This window comes from Silene latifolia, chromosome 11, assembly GCF_048544455.1.
Source record: "Silene latifolia isolate original U9 population chromosome 11, ASM4854445v1, whole genome shotgun sequence".
Classification (NCBI taxonomy): domain Eukaryota; kingdom Viridiplantae; phylum Streptophyta; class Magnoliopsida; order Caryophyllales; family Caryophyllaceae; genus Silene; species Silene latifolia.
In genome coordinates, this window is record NC_133536.1 from 89,598,632 (window position 1) to 89,608,854 (window position 10,223).

Genomic DNA, 10,223 nt, shown 5'->3' on the forward strand with positions numbered 1-10,223 from the left:
ATCGAGTGATTTAAAACCACTCGATCGAGTAAACTAAAGCTTAAACCACTCGATCGAGTAGAAAATCTACTCGATCGAGTAAATCAATAAATGCAACTACTCGTTCGAGTAGAAAAAGGACTCGATCGAACAAAATTCTACTCGATCGAGTACTTTCCAGCAACAGTTCGCTGCTTTGCGCACTGAACTTGAAACGGCTGCCATTTCTTCGTTACTTGGGCAAACAGGGTGCTTCCGGTGGTCTTAGAAAGCTAAGAGGACAAGATTTCATCTCCAATTGGAATCACCTGAATATCGGTTGTAGATCTCGAGATATGGCTCTCCAAAGTAGGCACTAGCAATTTGAAGTTCTTCCTTTGCTCGCCTAGCTATCTTTCTTCTTTGCGCATCTCAAAATAGCTACATTCCCGCTCCAAATTCACTATTCCTCCAAATTCATGCTAAACGGATGGTAAAAGGCTTGATTTCACTACTTTATGGTCCATTCCTGAAAATAAGACAAAATAACCCAAAGTAGCATATTCGGGGCATTTCGTAGCATAAAGCTATGATAAAAGCGTAGAAATACATGCATAAATAGGCTAAAAAGACTATATAAAATGTACGTATCAGTCATCAAACTTAGGCTTAGCTTGATGACTCGGGAATGGAAGCCTAATCACAATGGGCTCCTTCTCCTTGGCCTTTTCTTCATTTTTCTTTGAAATTCCTTGATTGGTGGGTTCTCCTTCCTTAGAGTTTTGCACAACTTCTTCTTTGTCACTAGCTTCCACAACTTTATCCTCAACTTGCCTCTTTGGCCCTTCATATCTCGTACCACGCCTCAAGTGAATTGCACTAACCGTTTCATGTCTTGGGGGATTACTTTGAGGTGGTAATTGCCCCTTTTGTCTTTGAGAGTTTGCCGATGCTAGTTGGGTCAATTGAGTTTCCAACATTTTTGTGTGGGCTAGGATGTTGTTGATGGTGATGTCTTTTGCTTGGCTATCTTTTTGCATTTGAGTGAAAAATTCTTGTTGATTCTTTTGCATTTGGAGGACCGATTTTTGAACATCAAAACCTTGGTCATTTTGTTAATTGTATGGAGTTTGATTTTGGTTTCTCATGGGAGGTGGGGTGTATGTTTGTTGAGGGTTTTGAACATTTTGGCTTTTGTATGAAAGATTTGGGTGGAATTTGGTGTTTTCATTGTAATAGTTGGAATAAGGGGTACCACTTTTGTATGCTTGAAAGGCATTCACTTGTTCATTTGTTCCCCTACATTCACTTTGGTCATGTCCCAAAGTTCCACAATTCTCACATATCCCACTTGGGATTGATGAAGATGCTATCATGGCATTAACATGATGCTTTGGTGATTTTGAGGCTTCTTCAAGTTTAGCCATAGCCTTCTCAAACTTCAAGTTGATGGTATCAATATGAGCACTAAGTTAAGCACCCAATTGAGTAATAGAGTCCACTTCATGCTTTCCTCCTCTAGTAGCTTTGCGAGGTCTACTATATTGTGAATTATGGACCGCCATTTCCTCAATCTTGTTCCAAGTTTGATTATCGTCAACTTCGGTGAACATACCATTTGATCCCATGTTGAGAATGTTTCTTGAGTCTTCATAAAGACCATTCCAAAATTGTTGTACCAAGAACCACTCGCTAAGTCCATGATGAGGACATGAGCGATAAATTTCTTTGAATCGCTCCCAAGCTTCATACAAAGATTCTTCATCCCTTTGCTTAAAACCCGTAATTTGAGCTCTTAGCATGTTAGTCTTTTCCGGAGGGTAGAAGTTTTTGTAGAAAGCTAGAGCCAATTTCTTCCAAGAGTTAATTCCGAGAGTAGCCTTATCAAGGTCTTTCAACCATTGTTTTGTGGTGCCAATTAGAGAGAAAGGAAATAAGATCCATCGAATTTGGTCTTGAGTCACTCCGGTTTGTGAAATCGCATCACAATAGTCACAAAAGGTTTCCATATGGGAATGAGGGTCTTCACTAGGCATCCCCCCAAATTGGCTTCGTTCGACTAATTGGATAAATGGGGATTTTGCAATGAAATTTCCGGTTAAGTGTTGTGGTGTGGGAGTACCATTGGGTAGGTTCTCCTCGGTTGGTACGGAATGTGATGAAAATTTAGGCATTGTGGGTTGATTGTGTGATTGATTTTGCGTTGGGTTCTCCTCACCTTCAATTGCAAAAGGGTTGATGAACTCAATAGTATTTGGTTGAATATCTACAACCTCACCAATACCTCTCAATGTATTTCTAGCAAGTCTTCTATTGGTTGTCAAAGTCCTTTCAATTTCGTGATCAATGGGTAACAAGTTACCTTGTGATCTTCTAGACATGCAAAATATCAAACAACTTGAAAACAATTAGAACAAACCTTGAGGAGTTTTACTTCCCCAAGGCAAAGAAATACACAACTAACAACAATCAAAGAAAATCAAATCAAGTTAACACTGTCCCCGGCAATGACGCCATTTTTGGTCGGTCCGCTTTGAGCTTAGATTTCGGTTACTTGTCGTTAGGAGCACCTAGACCAAAACAATATTTATAACTTCACAAACAACTCTACTATTAGTAAAGAGGCAAGTAAAGGTCGGATCCCAAGGGACGGGTATTGATGTAGGATTTTCGATTGCAAGTAGTGGTGTCTAGGGGTGTCACAATTTGGGTTGAGATAAGAAGATCACTAAACTAAATAACAATTAAAGTAAACAAGCAAGATGACTAAAATGAGATGTAAACAATTGATTAAAAGCACTAGGGTGTCATGGGGTCATAGGGGATTCATGGGAATTGATCATACAAACATATTCTCAATTTATAAGCAAGCAATTATTGTTGTGATAGGATCGAGTTGGTTTATATCTTACAATCCTAGGAAGGTTTGGGTCCCGGAGCCGAATCGATTAGATTGTACAACACCTACAAGTCGACTTAATCCTCCCTACTCAACTATATGCATGGTCTAATGAGACTCGAGTTGGTTTATGTCTTACAAGTCTCATTGAAAAGGTAAGTGATGGGTAAAAAATGCAAGGATTCATAGGCTCGCATTTCATCAAACATACCATGTGCATAAGTTGAGATCACAACAAGTATGCAAATAAATTATGAAAACATATTAGATTAAGCATGAATCATCCCCCATGTTGGTTTCCCCTAATTACCCATTAACCCTAGTTAAGGAAACTACTCACTCATTATCAAGTTTAACATGTTAACAAGGTTGTCAATCATATTAACAAAGCAAAACATGATGAATAAATGAAGATGATTAACAATAATTAAAAAGGGATTAAGAGAGTTATACCTAATGATGATTCCAAAATAATAATGCAAAGAATAAAAGAAGTACTTGATGATTGATGGAAGGTTGTCAATCTCCCAATAAACCCAAATAATCTTCAATTACCCAAAATAAAAGATGAACAAAAGAGAAATTAAGGAAATGAGATTTGTATTAATATTTGATTAGAAGTTGATTACAAGATTAAGAAAGATTAGAATAATATAAACTACACTAAAGATTGATAAGAAGAACATGATAACCTAATTAGACTAATGGGGTATTTATAGTGGGGATTAGGTTCACAAATTAGGGTTACTAAGGGCTTAAATGACGATTAAGTCCTTGAGGAATCGCTCCTCTCAATAAAAGATGCGGGTCTCCTTTTTGCTAGTCTTTCAAAAATATGCGCATCTTCAATGGAGGGAAGAAGAGGACGTGTTGTCCTGTAACACAATCCGAGCGTCCAAGGGTTGGGACGAGCGGATTCTCAGGTGGCTGGACGAGCGGCCTTCAAGGTCGGACGCTCGGATTCTGGCAGTCTTGGACGGGCGTCCCGACTGGTTGGACGAGCGGATCTTGTCCCAGCCTTCCTTTTTCTTCTTTTCTTCTTTCTTCTTCCAACAATCCTCCGGGATCTTGTCGGAGATGCAAGGATTTCTTCATCATTGCCCATCAACTACAATATGTACAAAGGCCTTCTAGTCTTGTCTTCTCTTTGATGCTTGGTCATTGGATTCGAGCAATTTAGCTCTATTTTGCCATGAAAATGCAAGGTTTGCACTCCTCTCCTACCAAGGAAACAAAACCTCAAAGAATATGCAAAACAAAGGACTAAAGATAGTAAATGACCTAAATATGCACTAAAAAGCATAGGAACGAGGCTAATTCGGGGACTAAATATGCTCAAATATTGATCACATCACCGACCTCAAATCGATCTTAGAAAAGACCGCTGCACCGTTCAACTAATCAAACAAATCATCTATCCTCGGCAAAGGATACTTGTTCTTCACTGTAACTCTGTTCAGCTCCCTATAATCGATGCATAACCTCAAGCCCCCATCTTTCTTTTTCACAAACAAGACTGGTTCTCCCCACGGTGATACACTAGGTTTAATGTATCCCTTCTCAATCGGATCATCCCGCTGTTTCTCCAGCTCCTCTAACTCCTTAGGACCCATGCGGTACGGTGCCTTAGAGATTGGCCCCGTCCCCGATTTCAACTCAACACTGAAATCTATCTCCCTCTTCGGTGGTAAACCTGGTATCTCATCTGGAAAGACATCTGAAAACTCTCCCACCACTGGTATCTGCTCAACTGTCGGACTCTCCATACTATGGTCTCTCACATGGCATAAGATCAACGGACACCCCTTCCTCAGATACGATTTCGTGGTCACTGCTGCAATCAACTTAACTTTGGGTTTGACAATAAACCCACGATAAGACACACTAATCCCCTTAGGACCTCTCAAACAAACTCTCTTTTGTTGACAATCTATCTTAGCCTTATACTTGCCCAACCAGTCCATATCAACTATCATCTCAAAACCCTCCAAAGGAAACTCTAACAAGTCCACAGGTAGGTCAACCTACCCAACTATCATAGACACACCCCTATACAGCCGCCCACAAGATACAGACTCACCCGACGGTATAAAAACTTCCTCTTTTACAGACTCATACTCACTCAAACCCAAAAGTTTAGCATGACTCGATGATACAAACGACTGTGACGCCTCCGAATCAAACAAAACAAAGTTAAAGACTGCGTTAACAAGAAAAGTACCGGTGATAACGTGAGCATCATCCTCTGCTACTTTCTTCTTCATCATGAACAGTTTACCACTGGTCTTCTGTCCACCTCCCTGGACAATACTAGCTGAACTGGACGGCTTAGCAGCCGACCCCTGGTTGTTGTTCTTCCTCGCCGGTCTCTGAGATGAATTACCGCCATTGCGGTTAGCCCCACCATTGTTGTTAATCTGACCACCCCGATTATTCCACGACCCAGCCGGCCTGTTACTAGCATAACTCTGACATGGACCCTGAGAGAAACTCCCCTGTCTCTGGAAACCCCCACTCACCGCACTGGTACGCTCATGCCTCTTGTGGCCCACACCGCCACAGTTAAAGTAAGACAATCCCCAACTGCCACTACCACCATCACGGCCACGCCCGTAAGAAGCTCCACCGCTAAACCCCGACTCTGAAGAGTAAGCTGTCACCTGGTTATGGCCGCCCCTCTTATAACTAGACTACCACCACCCTCACTCTCAGCCTTCCACTTCTCAGAAGCTCTCTCTCGGTTCTCCTTAGTCATATCTACTAACCTCTCAGCTCTCCCAGCACGCTCATACACCTCTTTAACATCTGTAAGGACCCATACCGGTAACTTCTCCATAATCTTGGGTGTCAACCCCTTTTCAAATATCAATGCCAAGTTCTCTTGGCTCAGCCTCATGTCCTCGGCGTACCTATACTTCTCGTTGAACTTGTGATAGTACTCAGCTACTGTCATGTCAGAAGTCATCTTGAAATCATCAAACTCCTCTCTCAGCTTACTACACACATACTCCGACACAAACTCTCGCCTCATAGCCCTCTTAAACTCATCCCATGGTATAGCAGGTAACCCCTGTTTCACATATAAGTCCAGAGCACTCACCTTAACCTTATCCCACCACTCACCGGCTGCTTCCCTCAAGTAACGCAGCTTGTTCCACTCGAAGTTCCTCTGGGCAATGAACCAGATTGAGTATGTTCTCCATCTCTCTATGCCAATTATCCAGCAGAATTGGCGCCCCAGTTCCCATGTACTCTTTAGGATTAAACCTCGCTATATGTATACTTATTTTGGAGTGATCTGGCCCCGCCTCTTTATCTTTCCCAACTTTGTTTAAAGCCTCCGTAAGAGCATCTTGGTGCTCCAACATCTTAACAATCTCATCCACACTCATGTTCTCTGTCCTGGCATACAACGCGGTTCTCTTTCGCGGCATCTTGAAACTATATAAGAAAAGGTAAACATGAACACACATCCCAAATCTCAAAATACGAAAATGACTTGTACAACACCTACTCGATCGAGTGCCACAACCCACTCGCTCGAGTTGAGGCCACTCGATCGAGTTGCCCACTTACTCGATCGAGTGCCTCGACTCCATAACCTGACCAGAATGCACCCAAAAATGTACTCGATCGAGCCACCTCCTTACTCGATCGAGTTGACCCAACTCGATCGAGTGCCCAAACATACTCGATCGAGTGCCCAAAAATAGGCTACTGCCCAGAAACGAAAAACTACCTACTCGATCGAGTTACACCCACTCGATCGAGTGCCCCCCACTCGATCAAGTCATGCTGACTCGTATACTACCCGCATGCTCAACTCAACACCTCCAACCAACTCACTTACATACAAAACGACAACCATGCATACCTTATATATATATATATATATATATATATATATATATATATATATATATATATATATATATATATATATACGATAACCAACAACTTATTTCCCATGTTTCTAACAAGCTACATTATAGATCAACTATCATGCAATTACGCCATTCATTCAACGACATACATAATCATATCATCATCATCTTTCATCTCACATCTCCTATCCTCCACATGCATGCATCCACCAATTCACACAACACATTACTATATAGATACACAACACAAGATTAACACATAGCGATCCCGACACACACCCCATAGTGACCGATTCAATGTTGTAAGGCGAGTTCGCGACTTTAGGACGTCTCCCAAGTCTTTGCATTAGCTCCTACAACTCCTACCCGGGTTCATTTTAGTTTGACTCCCTATGTTCATTAGGTTCATTGGTTACATGTTTCAATATCGTCGCTCTGATACCACTTTGTAACACCCCCATACTCCAAGTGCCTTACCAGGACCACTTCAGGTATGAGAACGCTACCATCTCGGTTACCCGAGGCAATGATAATCAAATGGACAATAACGAAACGTACTTAAGTAATAACAAAGTTTAAATGATACAAACCCAAATCCAAAACTGCTAAAAAGAAATACAAATGTTCTCAAAATCCAAACGACTAAAATAACTAGTTCATGACACGGCGGAAGACTCTACGACATGTGATGACTCCATCCTAGCTATCCCTCGCGTAAGCCATCATACCTGCTCAACAACTGCTCACCATCCCTCAATGGATCACCACAGTTTTTAAAACAATTGAACGGGGTTAGTACTAATTACATAAAACAAAGCTGCAATGAAGCAGTATTACAAACAACTCAATCAGCACAACTCAATCAGCATAACTCCAATTCATCTCCACACACCTGACTACACACTGAAGTGTGTAGCCCTGCCAGAGTACCCATCGCAACAATTACTCCTCGCTGCCAGTGGGGGACCGCAGCCGTTCCCACCTAAGCCCCGCTCATCTCATCCGAGAGATAAACCCATGTTCATTAATGTGCACATCCCTTCTGTGGCGGGTTCCATAGAAGGCGAATCAAGGGCGTGAATCCACTCCCGCAAGTGACTCCACTTAGTCAGGGACACACCCCAAAGATCATAGACAGTTATACAACAATCACCTTATACAATCAACAACCACCAAAACCAATTCCAATATGATAAATAATCAATCAACAACAACAAACAATCACCAACACATTATGTAACCAATACTGAGTAGGGAAACCCTACCTAGAAATCAATCACCACAGACGATCTAGCAGCTAATCAGAATTTCTCCTCAACGAATCCTCCTCCTATAACCCGTATACATACAATTACTACCAATGCCAAACAAAACACTCAAAACCCCAACTATTACCCAATTAGGGTTTAACTAAACTTATCAAAAAAATATAAAAATTATATAAGAAGCTTACCCTCGACACAACGATCACAACGACGTAAAGAACGAGACAATCCGACACTCCTAGCCTTGGGATTTGTTAACAATGCGATAGATGCGATGTACGTAACTGTTAATCTTCTCTTTGAAAGGTTTTTAGAATGTTAAAAGTGATTAAACAAAGTGACGAAATCCCTTTTATATTAATCTCGCATTATTAACAAAACCCAGCTAATCAATCCGTAAAACACACTTACTCGATCGAGTGGCCCTTACTCGATCGAGTCCCCAACTTACTCGATCGAGTACCTTACAGGCAGTCTACTGTTTTGCGTCAAAACTACTTACTCGACAGAGTAAGCCCCACTCGATAGAGTACCCATAGACATAGAAAACCGTAGTATTACAATGATGGTCCAGGGTTCCTGCTTTAAAATATTTGTTGCTTCAAAATAATGTTGTTAGGTTCTTAAAACAAATGCACTTTTTTAATATCTTAGAATGTTGATGTTTATTGTTTAACTACTATGCTCCAAATTATTGTTTGTTTATTGTTTAACTACTATTTACAGAATAATATTGGAATAACAGAAGTCCTTATACAGTATAATAGTGCAATAACAGCAGAATAAATGGTGGAATAACAATAGAATTACAGTGGAGTAAAACTGCCATTTACAGTTGAATAGAAATGGATAGTGTTTAAACAAAGTAAAAGTAATAGGAAAGCTGAATTAAACTAGAATAACAGTGCAATAACAGTAGACTAATAGTGGAATAACAGCAGAATAATGGTGGAATAACAATAGAATTACAGTTGAGTAAAACCACAATTTACAGTTGAATAGAAATGGATAGTGTTTGAACAAAGTAAAAGTAATAGGAAAGCTAAATTAAACTAGAATAACAGTGGAATAACAGTAGACTAATAGTGGAATAACAGCAGAATAAACTACTCATTATGCGGAATAATAGTGCAATAACAGCAGAGTAATGGTAGAATAACAGTGGACTAAAAGCAGTCTAAACGACTGCATTTACACTTGAATAAAAATGAATAATATGAAAAAAATAAAACTAACAGGAAGGCTAAAATAATAACAGTGAAATAACAGTAGACTAATAGTGGAATAACAGCAGAATAATGGTGGAATAACAATAGAATTATAGTTGAGTAAAACCGCAATTTACAGTTGAATAGAAATGGATAGTGTTTGAACAAAGTAAAAGTAATAGGAAAGCTGAATTAAACTAGAATAACAGTGGAATAACAGTAGACTAATAGTGGAATAACAGCAGAATAAACTACTCATTATGCGGAATAATAGTGCAATAACAGCAGAGTAATGGTAGAATAACAGTGGACTAAAAGCAGTCTAAACGACTGCATTTACACTTGAATAAAAATGAATAATATGAAAAAAAAATAAAACTAACAGGAAGGCTAAAATAATAACAGTGCAATAACAGTAGACTAATAGTGGAATAACGCAGAATAATGGTGGAATAACAATAGAATTACAGTTGAGTAAAACCGCACTTTACAGTTGAATAGAAATGGATAGTGTTTGAACAAAGTAAAAGTAATAGGAAAGCTGAACTAAACTAGAATAACAGTGGAATAATAGTAGACTAATAGTGGAATAACAGCAGAATAAACTACTCATTATGCGGAATAATAGTGCAATAAAAGCAGAGTAATGGTAGAATAACAGTGGACTAAAAGCAGTCTAAACAACCGCATTTACACTTGAATAAAAATGAATAATATGAAAAAAAATAAAACTAACAGGAAGGCTAAAATAATGGGAGACTAATAGTGGAATAACAGCCAAATAAATTAGCCCATACGCAGAATAATAGTGGAATAACAACAGAATAAACTAGTCCTTATGCAGAATAATAGTGCAATAACAACAGAGTAATGGTGGAATAACAGTGGACTAAAAGCAGTCTAAACTACTGCATTTACACTTGAATAAAAATGAATAATTTTAAAAAATAAAACTAACAGGAAAGCTGAAATAATGGTAGACTAACAGTGGAATAACAGCAGAATAAAC

At 39.5% G+C, this 10,223-nt stretch overlaps 1 non-coding gene across 1 annotated transcript; it reads left to right on the forward strand.

The window, feature by feature from the left end:
* The first annotated feature begins 1,653 nt into the window (after positions 1–1,653).
* Positions 1,654–1,760, forward strand: LOC141616316 (small nucleolar RNA R71). The gene has a single exon (XR_012530672.1). It is a non-coding gene; the product is annotated as a small nucleolar RNA R71 (small nucleolar RNA).
* Positions 1,761–10,223: the final 8,463 nt, after the last annotated feature.